Raw genomic sequence first — 13,019 nt, forward strand, 5'->3', positions numbered from 1 at the left:
GGGATGGGCCTTGCAATGAAGAAATTCAGGCTCCACATCCTGTATGAAAATGTAGTATTTTTTATGAAGGCAAAAGGATTGAGGCTATTGTTGAATAAGTTGTAGCCTAGCAAAGTGGTTGATCACTTTGTAGAAGTTTGAATATGAAATTAGGAGGAAGTCATTGAAATTGCAGGGCATTGTTGAATGTCTTGTGGATTTTGGGGAGCTAAAGAAAGTCTTGGCTAAAGGTAGTGACCTCAAAGGTCTATTTAAAATTGATACGGCATGCATTCCATAATGGTATACTACTATAACACACTATCTATCCACAGGAGAGGTTAGGGCCACTTTATCAAAGGGTGAAAAGAGGAAAAATAGGCAACAAGCTTTGAAATTTACTTTGATTGCAGGAACACTATATTCGCAAGGGGTCGATGATATTTATCGCCGATGTGTTATGTACTTGATGAGGTTCCGTTTATCTTGGAAGAGTGTCATGACTTTGCTTGTGGAGGGCACTTGGCTGGAAAATTGACTATGCAGAAAGCTTGAAGAGTCAAATATTGATGGTTGTCCATTTTCTAGGATGCATTTGTGTATATCAAGAGATGTGATACATATCAGAAACATGACAATAGGAAGAATAGGAAGTGCCCACTAGCTCCTATTCTGGCTATACTACCATTTGAGAAGTGGGGCATTGATTTCATTGGACCTATACATCCTTCGTTGATTGCACAAAAGCGTTAGGTTATTGTGGCAACAGACTGTTTCACAAAGTGGTCCAAAGCCCATGCTATGATAAAGGATAATGCCAAGGAAACTGCTAGTTTGATTTTGGAGTAGATTGTTTGTCATTTTAGTCCACCTAAGGAGCTTGTGTCTGATCATGGGACACATTTTTTTGGATAAATTAATTGAGGATTTGATGGAAGCTTTGAAGAATAAACATAATAAGACCACACCTTATAACCTCTAAGCTAATGGACAAGTAGAGAGTACTAATAAGCAGCTTGTCGGGATTTTATCCAAGATTGTATCCGAAGGTAAGTGTGATTGGGATAAGAAGTTATATGTGGCTATTTGGGCTTATAATATGACATTCAAAAGGGCTACATGCCACATCCCTTTTAAATTAGTATATTGAGACGTGTGTGTTTTACCTTTGGAGATTGAGCTACCTACAATAAGGTTTGCTCTAAACCATTCTTTAGGGAAAGAGGAAGCATTGCAAGAAAGGTTCATTTCCCTTGCACATCTTCATGATATTAGATTACAAGCCTTGTTACATCAAGAAGTAGAGAAGAAGCGGATGAAAATACTTCATAACCTTTGGGCTAAGAAGTATAAGTTTTCTAAGGGTTATTTGGTTTTATATTATGATGCCCGTCATGAGCTCTTCCTCCCAGGAAAATTGGAACCCAAATGGGATAGTCCTTTATAAGATTATTTATATAGAAAAGAATGGATCTACAACCCTTTTATTGGATTTGCAAAGGTAGTATTCAAAACTAAAGAAAATTTCAATAAACTAAAGCCTTATTATGTATAGGGATTGACATCAGACTTGATGCCTTTGTAGGTCCTTTAGGATTCAGTTTAGACTTGAAGAGGGTACCAAGGCTATTGGATGGGGAAAGTTATTATTTATCTTGAACATCCACATTTAGAGTAGCATTACCACCAAGACAAAGTGATCTATGGAGTAAGGGTTATCACATTACTGAGTGGTAAGGTGGATCTTGTATGTGGGATATTAAGGTTTATTGCCATCACTATCATCCAATGCTTATGCACGTCCCTATTGAATTCAATGATGAAGGAGATATTGTACCTGTCATATATTCCCTCTCTTGGAAAGTTAGACTTTGATTATCATAAGTATGAGTAGGTTGACTGTTATGGAAAGTTACATCAATGAAGCCTTGGTTTGCACATTACATTTTGATGGAGCTTCTTGAGGACCTGCTAAGTATGCAAGTGTTGGGGTTGTCATTAAAGATCCCCATCATCGAGTGTTTTAAAAATGGGAGTATTTTTAGGTACCTCTTTTACAAATAGCATGGAGAAATACAAGGCCTTGCATATGGGAATAAATATCCAGTCATATGGTATTTGTTAGTTATTGGTTGGTGAAAGGGAACTTTTAGTTAGTGATCAACCAATTGAATGGGATCTATGGTATGAGAGATCCAATTCTAAGGATGTACCATCGCGCAACCTAGATACCCTTGAGATCTTTGAGGCAGTGATATGTTGGCTTATTTCCCAATAGTGGAATCACTTTGTAAACTCCCTGGCTAATTATGCCTTTGTTGAAGATGTCTTTCTTAATTGTGGTCATGAGGGGTTTTTACAATCGCCTCCTAATGTTAGTCTAGGGCTATTATGGGGACTTCTTACTGAATCTCATGTTTTGGTCGTCGTCGATGGTTAATATGGGTTATGAGTGAGGTAGTGATTAACCATTTTTCTATTTTTTCATGGGCGCATTGGATCATTCAATGGCATATTCTTAGGACACCCCTCATCGTTTATGCAAGGGGTTAGCTAATAATTTGATACATTTAGTGTAGGCCCTGAATGGCCATTCCCTTGGTCTAGTTTTGTGTATCGGTAGGATTTTTGTGGGGGCCAAGGGTTTATTTTTAGCACCAATAGGACACTGAATGGTGTGCTTTATGGTCAAATTTTCTTAGGCCAAGAGAGAAACATTTATTTTGTAGTGAAATGCAGGTTTGTCTTGTTAGGCCAAGAGGACCATTTATTTGTTTGGTACAGGTGCAGTTAATGGTTTTTGTTTTAGTGCTACATTAAACAAATTCGATGGAGCACTTGGAGGGAGCCTCTTGCTGGTGTAGAAGCTTCTTGTGGCCAAGTCTAGATCAGTTTGTGGATTCGACGGACTGAGTCACCCTATCCCATGGTCACCAATGAGAGTGGATTTTAAAGTTGAATTTCAAGTTCAAAAGTAGCCCTAGACCTATAAAAGAGACATTTTTTATGAAAAATAAAATGGTCATGGATCAAGGAGCTAGACTTATCCTAGATACATTTTGACACCAAGAATCCAACACAAGTGTCTATTCATCAATCAAAGTCCGTTTGACATCCCATCTAATGGCCGCAAGGTTTTGGCATTATGAAGCAACTACTGGATCCAGAAGATGGAAAGCATGTGACACAAGTTAGGGTGATAGATTGTGATGCCTGAAAGTCTCTCCTCTAGTTGGATCACAATTTTGAGGCCGTTTGCCCCTCCATCCATGAAAAAACCACTTCGAGTCAAGTGTGAACCTGCAAAATTGGAACTAGTTAATTAGGGGGTTATGCTTTAAGCATGATTAAGAAGAAATAAGCCAAAAAATCACACAAAGGGGAGGGGCAATTTTTTCAATGCCCCTTCCTCCCAATTAAAAATTTATTTTTTTTGCCTTTTGCAATTTTCTCCATCCTTCGAGGCATCAGATCCATCAATTTCTCACTTGAGAGCTGGATTTTGAGCCCAGGATGAGCCTAAAATTTGCCAAAAAATCCGAATTTCAAGGGAAAATTTGACTTCGTCAAAGGCAGCGAACACAACTAGGTCGATTTTAAGCAGCAAGCAAAAGACGGTTTCCAAAAGGGCCTTGAAGGTCACCCAAGCATATTTTAGTAATTTTTTTCGAGTGCCTGGGCAAGTCAAAGCAGTTGCCCAACAATGCAGGACCTCAAGACAGATGTGCAGGAATTTTCGGCTCACAGTTTGGACCCCGGACGCGGGAGATAGGCCAAAAAAAGGACCAAAGAGTGAGAAGCCAAAGGGTGTGACCCTTAGGGGGCCCCTTTGGCCCCCAAAAATTTTCGCATTGAAGAGGGGGGAGGGGGGGGGAGGGCATTTTTTTGCATGATGAAAAAATGAAGGGAGAGGGAGGCGCAGGCGACGCAATGAAGGGGGGGGGGGGGGAGGCTCCATAGCCATAGGAGAGCCTCCATATACCCATACCATCGGAAGACAGTAGCAAACTGAGGACTTTTCACCCTTCCTATCGCCTACCTTTGCACGTCAAATGGCTGCACGGTCAGGGAGATCACAATGTAGTCTTTCTCTCTCCTCCATCTCTCTCCTTTAAGCGGTGGTTTGCATGCAAGAAATCAAGAAGAAGAGGGGCTAAAGGATGCTTATCCGACTGTGATCCGATTGCTCCAAGATGAAGAGGAGGCTGAGGAAAGAGGTTTAGCACTGAAGAATGGTTGCTGATCGGTCCGTGGGCTGCCTGGAATAATTACTAAAAAACCTGCAACACGCAAAACACGTGGTATGCTCCAATTTTACAAAGAAATTTGCTTTTTTTTTGTTGTTTTATGGTCCAAATGTTGTTCATATGCAATGAATGTTTGTTTGAATCTTGTTTGCCTCATGTTTGAGGGTTGCAACTACAAAAATGCACAACCCATAATGATTTAGAGCCATTATTAATTTTTTAAAACCCACAAAATGTCATTTTTTAGTGAAAATTAGTGGTTTTTCTGATTTTTGAGTTGGGAAAAAGAAGTGGAAATGGGATAAAATTAGAGAAAATTTTAAGTTTCATTCAAAATAATAAGCCAACATAAATAAATCAAAAAATACATATTTTCCATGAATAATAAATAGAAAAAAATAGCAAAAAATAGAGAAAATTGGGGTTTTCGTGCAAAAAAAAATTTAAAAATAAGATTTATGTGCGTGAATGTATGGCGAGGCTAAAGCATGACGTCAAGCCTTAGTTTGGCCTTGTCCTTTGTGTTATAGTATGTGTTTATTATTTTTTACATACAAAAATGACATAAGACAATCATTTACACCTATGCAACACAGCAACACCTAAACAGTGAGGGGGGGATAAAGTTTGTGCGATGATCTAATTGCTGAAAAGATACAAATTCTAATGTCTATCTTTGTGCATAGCATTTAGGGATCATTCCATAATTAAATATAGGCGATTAGTAGCATGAAAGTTCTGGTGCTAGTCCCTAAAGCAGCGCAGCACGTAACGCTTAGTTAAAATTCATGAAAGGGTTGTTTTTCGCACCTCACATGGCTGGTTTTTTTTATTTATGTCTAGCAGCGCATCAAGGGGCCAATCCCTACGATATAGGAGAACTGCAGTGGGGCCACGACAATTAGTCGATGGGGTGCCTCCTATGTATGTGATACGTGGTATTTATTACCAATATGTATGGGATACTCCCTCTACGGAGTCTTGGGGAAGGTGCCGTTGGACTATCATCCAGCCACAAATGCAATATTAAATTCATTTAGTGTACAATAGTCATTATAGACGCTCATGGCCCGCGAGGCCATGTGGTGGGGTTGTTTGTCATATGCATGAGGTCCAGCTAGTGCCATAGCCAGTGCCGGCTGATTTTAGGTCCCATCATCACTCTTCATTGCTTCAAATCATGTGCAAAATGATGTGGCGAAGGAAGAGTAAAATTTCAATATTTCTCTCTCATATTTCTTTCTCCTCTTTATTCCTTATTCATATGGCTCCATTTTCTTGAAATACCAGATGTATATATGTGAATTTTTGAGTAAGTGATCTTTATTTAATTTTTATAATGAATCATTAGTACATATGATTGAAAGATAATTGAAAATGATTGAAATATGTTTGTTGATATCTAGAATCTCAAAATTTCATTCAATTCTCATTACGAATATTGAAAATAATTAAATCACAAAACTCAAAACATAAGATTTAATAAAAAGTAGTATTGTCTTTGGATTTGGGAGATCAAATGATGTTCACATGGCATGAAAATGAGTATGGTGATGGATTATACTTACATAAGTCATACAAATTAAAAAAATCAAAGAGATCAATAATCTAAGCTAAAATAAATAAAAAAATTAAGAAAAATATTTAAATAAAATTTTTGGAAAAAAATAGATTTTATATATTAAAATTTACTAAAAGTTGAGAATATTTATAATTGTGTAATGAAGATTAGGCATGAGGGTTTTTCTCAATTTTTCTTTATTTATACATTAAAGTGTGTGTTTAGAGCTTGTTTCTATGGAAAATTGTTACGAAATCTCTCTACATTTATGTAAGCAAGTAAAATGTAAACGATAGGGGGTGTGGGAGGCTGAAATGGAAAGATATTTGATTGAGTTGATGATTTCTTTGCATATCTTAGCATATAGATTGTTGTTTATATAAGTTTAAGGGGTTTAGTAGCATGGGTTAGCTTGGTGTTATTCCTTAGCGAAACAACATGATGCTAGTAGAAAGAATTCATGTTGGCTAGTTTTTAGTTAAGTTGTTTGAGTATAGAGTGCCATACACTTTGCATATGCAATCTAAAGATGTTATCAGAAGATAAATTCTTGGATACATTGCAATTGTATGTCTAGGTAATGACCAATGTTGAGAGTGTAAGATTCCCTTTGCTATAGGGTAGTGTGATATCTTGGGGAATAGATTAAGTGGGGAATATATACACCTCCTAGATCATTATATTTATATTATGAGATGACTCTGTTACGTTTGTGTTCTATGTGTAAGATGGTGCATCATTGTAACGTGTCCACTAGTATCATCCGGGACACGTCTTAGCAGTCCATCGGAAAGGATGTCTAGAAAACTCCGCCCCGCACTCCCATGGAATGCTACGGGCTTTGCAATCTAGGTCTTCCCGCGTCTGCCACGTAGCGGAAGTATCCTGGCCATTCCCACTTAGGATCGACCGGAATTAGGGTTTTCCTAATTGGTCATTAGCTAACAGCAACTAGCGTCAGACCCGAGCGAACTACTTTACGCAGAAACGCCAGGTTCGAAGCGGATTCACGCTGCACTTGGTTCAAGGAGAATGGGAAACGAGAGGGATGCAAGGCTCAACCTCTCTGCCATAAGGCATAGTCCCATTCCGTTCCCCTAAAACAGCGTAAATCGGGTAAGACGTAACTCTAGGTCATCGCTCTCGTTATTCGTTTTTATGAGGATGATCATCCCACTGTTCCTCGAGATTTTTGAGAAAAGTTCCCGGCTAACTGGGACCACCCAACCGTAGGACGGACCCATGGCCCATCCTCTGCACTTTCCTTAGTTTGTTTTAGTTATATAATTATCTAACACATTATTTTGACATATAACAATCAGCTTCTTTAATTAATCCCGTTAAGCACTGGTTCCTTCACGTAATCTTATCATGTGACATAGAAAAACAATATCAAGCAAGTTCTTTTTTTACATTTTATCATTTTATCTTAGAAATACAAGGAGTTCTGCTCGTAGGCTTGTCCATAATCCGCCCGAAGGCTATCCAGTAATCCATAGTGATCACCATTCCAAGATTCCGCCCGTAAACTAGTGTGCGGGCCTCGAGATCCAATCCCGAGTCACGTTAGCCTCTTGTGCAGGACCCGAAAGGTGAGGGATTTACGGCCAGAGCCCCCCCTGGCACCCAAGCGTCCTCCTACTCCAAGTAGAGCTCAACGGAGAGACCTCTTGCGGCAGGTTCGGTCCACGTTCCCGGCGCGGTGAACAACCCCCTTGGTTAGGGTTAGGCAGGTAGTCGGGGGTAACTGAAACTGCCTCTTCCTTCAGGCCTTTAACCTGAAGTATAGGTACTCATTTAATTTGTAATTCATAATTCAAACAGAGCCCTAAAATCTCTAGCAAGCACAAACATTTCCATTAATCAACTGTGTTGTTTGGCAAACTGCTAAGGAAGTGTTCTTTCCTTTTGAGTGTATCAGCACTCCTTCCCAAGGTGTCTTGTAAATTGGCAAGCTCCTTTACATTCCGGTGTAGGGCGTACCTTATTAACCTAACTTGGTCAACCCTAAAGTTCCTTAGATATGCTAGTTTCAGGTTTACAACTTTCCTTATTTAGAAGGATATCAAAAATACGTCCTTTTGCAAGATAACTTGCATAGGGATCTGCCATCCTTGATGAGGGTTTTTACCCTTTCTCCTTGTGAATCAATCACAAGACTAAATGATTTCGTACTTGCTGCGCAAGTCCTGTGATGGAATAATCCGTTTTAGATCCTTTAAGCTGACGTATGTCGGGCCTAGGGTTTCTTTTTAAGAATCTCGGGGACAGCCCTAGTTCTTTATCTTTACGAATTTGTTCGACCCTACAATAAGGAAAATAGTCAAGTGCTTAGGGTATGAATATTTCTATGTTTAGATTGGTTTGGATAATTTTTGGAAGGTAATATTAATCGTCTTGTCATAGTTTTGCTATCCTTGTGACAATTTACTTTTCAGTCAATATAGTTCAATTTAAACTTCCTTTTTCCTTGCAGATTAACTCATGCCAAATAACAAACATTTCCCTTGCTACGATGTGCAAATAGCAATGATAACTTCTTAGTAATTTGAGCAACGAAAGAAACCTTTCATGAATTTAATCATTTACAATGATTCGTTGTGAAAGGAATAAAACTAATGGTGCAAGATATAATTTCTATACCTTTAGGATTTAACTAAAATAAACTACTATAGTAAATGGATAATCTTGCTCGTAATTTATAATGCTTGATGCAATTTGAAGGAAACTAAGTTTTATACATTATCATTCATAAGCTAAACTCCTTCATTACAAATAATTCGAACAAATATATCCTATCCTTAACAATTTTTCTTTGCATGATCGACTTAAAACCGAATTAAAGCCAAGAAGAAAAACCTGGTTTTGGGGTGAGATATCCACATGGATACTGGGAGATGACCCTCCCGCAGCTACACCTTGGACTTTCTTAGGTGGCATCGTAGCTCGAATGTGAGATAGCCTTTTCCTCTTTCTTTTGGAATTCCACCGTCTCTTTGGAAAAAAAGTTTATGGGTGAGTGTGGTTTTGCAACCACAAGAACCCTTGGAGGACTTAGACTTGGGGTAAAAGGAATAGAAGGCACTTATTCTCCTTCCTTGCCCTTCCTCTATTCCTTCTCTTTTCTAACTCTTTTACTCCTTTTTTTTTACTCTTCTTTATCTTTTCCTCACCCTCTACTTCTTTCACACTACTCCCTTTTTCCCTTCACTCCTCCCTACTTCCCTTCCTTATATTTCACTTCACTTCCTTATCCTCTACTTTCCTTCCCTATCTTTTATATTTTTCCCACTCTTCCTCCTTCACTCCTTCTTTTCACTCCCTCTACTTTCCCTCCCTATCTTTTATCTTTTCCCACTCTTCCTCCTTCACTCCTTCTTTTCACTCCAACACCATATTGGGGAATATGGGAATTTCCCATAAGTTTGGGACACGTGGTCAAATCTTTGGATTTGTCATAACTTGAACACTATAACTTCAAGTTGAGCGCTCTATAGCTCAATAGATTCCATTTCTCAAGCGCTTTCCAATGATAGGTCACATCATATGGTTTTGAGAAATTTATGGGCATGTTATCCGAGTGCCACCTTTTTAGTATTCCAAAAATGGGAATTGGGAGATTCCCAAACTCACTAATATTGTGTTCTCCCTCTGCTTTCCCTCCCTATCTTTTATCTCACAGGCTACTTTTTCCTTACGGGACATCATCCGAGGCTATGATGATGATTTGGATTTTGAAGTTCAGGGGGGGAAAAATAATAATGGGGATACGGGGGATTAAGAAAAAGCTTAGGGGTTGTGGAAATAAAAGAGTTATGAGGGGGATGAAAGGGGTTAAAAGGGTTATAAGGGGGTGAAAATGGGCTTAGGGGAATAAAACACGGGGGGGGGGGGGGGGGGGGGGGGGGGGGGGGGGTTGGTTCCCAAAGCCAAGGGAGGGCTGAAGGGGGAAAGGGGGCTTAAGAGGCCCCTTAGAAGCTATCCCCAAGAAGCTTCTAAGGCTTCTACGCCACATGGGGGTGGAAGAAAGGAAACGACGCCGATCGACGGCGTTCTGATGGACGAAGGCGCAGTCGTGACGGTAGGGGGAATCGATGGCCTGGTATATGGCGGCAGCAACGGCAACTTTTCTCCTCCTTTCGGCCAGCAAGGCGGCACAGTGGTGGTCCTCCCCTCCTCACGACGATCTCTGCAATGCCGTCAGCCTCCTCTTTCTTCCTCATGACAGTTATTTCCCCACCCTCCTACACGGCCATACACAAAATCTCCACTCTCTCCTCAGCACGGCGATGGCAGCACCAGAGTCCTTCTTCTCTCTCCGTTCGTCTCCTTCACAGCGGGTGGACCCTCCCTCCTCACGACGTCCCCCTCGATTTAAATAGGGGAGGGGAGGGGGATCCTCCCTCCCTACCTGTCGACTCGATAGTGATCAGAGATGAGGAAGTTCTAGCAAGGAGCTTTGCTGGCCATTCTATTTCCTTCTCCCCCCCCCCCTCCAACACGACCGTCGGGGCTAGGGGGGATAAGGAAAAAATTTTCCATTTATTCATTAAAAGAAAATGTTATATCATTTTCCCTAAGAGGTAGTTTTCATGAACATTACATTCTCTCCCCCTTAGAGGAATCGAGATATCCTCATCTCGAGATAAACTAGGGATACTGATGGTTGAGAGTGCCTTCATCTACCCAAGTGGCATCCTCTTTGGAATAATCTTTCCATTGGACGAGGCATTCTCTTAAGGTTCTAGATCTTAACTGTCTCTCCTCAACATTTAAGATCCTTTCCGGCCTTAGTTCAAGGACTCCTTGACTAGGCATTACAATTTGTTGGTCATCAAGTACATGATTAGGGTTGGGTACATATTTTTTCAAGAGGCTGATATGGAATACATTGTGAACCTTTAGATTCTCAGGGAGTTGCAATCTATAGGCATTGGGTCCTAGGCATTTGAGGATTTTGTATAGCCAACAATACCTTGGACTTAGCTTCTTGCATTCTCCTAGGGATAGAGAACTTTTTTTAGGACGTACACGAATGAAGACCATGTCTCCTTCTTTGAAGACTCTTTCTTGACGTTTCAAATCTGCGTATGCCTTTTGTCTATCCTTGGCCGCTTGTATGTCTTGTCTTATTGACTTTATTTTATCATCCATGTCTTCCAACATCTGTCTTGATGCTTCAACTCTTAGGGTTGGATCAGAAAAGTTTAGGGGACTTCGACAATCATGACCATACAATGCTTGAAAAGGAGTCATCAAAATGCTCTGCTGGTAAGAAGCATTGTAGGCAAATTCAACTAATGGCAAGTATTGAATCCACCTCTTCGGCTCTCGACAGTAGTATGCCCTAAGCATATCTTCGATGATTTGATTTACTCGCTCTGTTTGGCCATCCGTTTGGGGATGGTAAGTGGTGCTAAAACAAAGTTGAGTCCCAATAGCTTCAAAGATAGCTCTCCAGAGGTGTGATGTGAAGAGAGAATCTCGATCACTAATGATTCTTCTAGGTAACCCATGTAGCTTGAATATCTCCTTAATAAACAATCTTGCAATGTCAGAGGCTTTATAGTTTGTCTTTACTGGAATCAGGTGTGCAACCTTAGTAAGCGTGTCAACCACAACCATAATGGAATTGTATCCTCCTTGGACTTGGGGTAAGCCCACAACAAAATCCATACTGATGAATTCCCATTTCATTTTGGGAATGTCAAGCGGTTGCAGTTTCCCTGGCATCATGACATGTTCGGCTTTGATATGTTGGCAAGACAAACACTCAGTGACATACTTGAGAACGTCACCTTTAAGCCTCTCCCAATGGTAGGTCTTCCTAACTGCATTAAGAGTTTTAGCATAGCCAGGATGTCCTACGAAAGGAGAATCATGAGCTTCCCATAATATATTCATTTTAAGTGACTGGCTTGCTAGTATACACAGCCTTGTTCTGTAGTAGACAAGTCCATTATCAATGGAAAACTCTTGATACTTAGCTTGTAACTTCTGATTCTGCTCCTTGGTAGATATTTCCTTTATCATTGTTTGGTAGGCCAAATCATGGCATGCTTCCTCTCTAGCTAGTTCAAGTATAGGGTTGTTTGGCATAGATACTTTTGTAGCCAGAGATCTGGTCGTTGATGGATTCTGCAAGATTAGGGAATTTAGGAATGCCTTGCGATTGAGTACATTGGCAACTACATTCTCCTTCCCTGGTTGGTACTTGATTTCAAAATCATATTCCTCCAATACTTCAATCCACCGACGTTGCCTCATGTTGAGCTCGTTTTGGGTAAAAATCCATTTGAGACTCTTATGATCTGTTACTAGAGTAAACTTGTTACCCAACAGGTACTGTCTCCAAAGCTTTAGATCATGGATGACAGCTAGTAATTCCAGATCATGCGTGGCATAATTCTTTTCATGACTCTTCAATTTTCTTGAAGAGTATACTACTGGATGACCTTCCTGCATAAGTACACACCCCAAGGCAAGAATGCTAGCATCAGTTACTACCTCGAACTCCTTATTGAGGTCAGGAAGTTTTAGAATAGGTGCTGATACCAAAATTTGCTTCAATTTGTTGAAGCTATTTTGTTCGGAAGTTGACCATGTAATGGAAGTCTGCTTCTTTAGTAAGTCTGTAAGAGGTGTTGCAATCAAAGCATAGGTTTTGATGAAGACCCTATACCATCCTATTAATCCAAGGAAGCTACGTATCTCTTTGACGGATACTGGTATTGGCCATTCAAGCACATCTCTGACCTTGGCTAGGTCTATTGATATTCCTTCTGATGATATTATGAATCCCAGATATTCAATCTGACGCTTGAAGAATGCACACTTCTTCATTTTTGCATACAACTTATGAGAACTCATTGTCTCAAGGACAATCCGAAGTTGAGGTTCATGATCTTCTTCTTGTTTAGAATAGACTAAAGTGTCATCGAAGAAGACAAGCACGAAATCATCAAGATATGGTCTAAAGATATCTTGCATTAATCTATTGAAGGTGGCAGGTGCATTTGTAAGCCCGAATGACATAACCAGGAACTCAAAGTGCCCATATCTTGTATTGAAGGCCGTCTTTGGAATATCTTCTTCCTTGATCCTTATCTGATAGTAACCTGACCTGAGATCAATCTTGGAGAAGATCTTTGCACCTTGAAGACGATCAAGAAGCTCATCTATTCTAGGAATAGGATACTTGTTCTTGACTGTTGATTGATTCAACCCTCAGT

The sequence above is a fragment of the Lygodium microphyllum genome, chromosome 17 (genome assembly GCF_053477565.2).
Source record: "Lygodium microphyllum isolate KBCC chromosome 17, Lygodium_microphyllum_v1.1.10, whole genome shotgun sequence".
In the NCBI taxonomy this organism is placed as follows: Eukaryota; Viridiplantae; Streptophyta; class Polypodiopsida; order Schizaeales; family Lygodiaceae; genus Lygodium; species Lygodium microphyllum.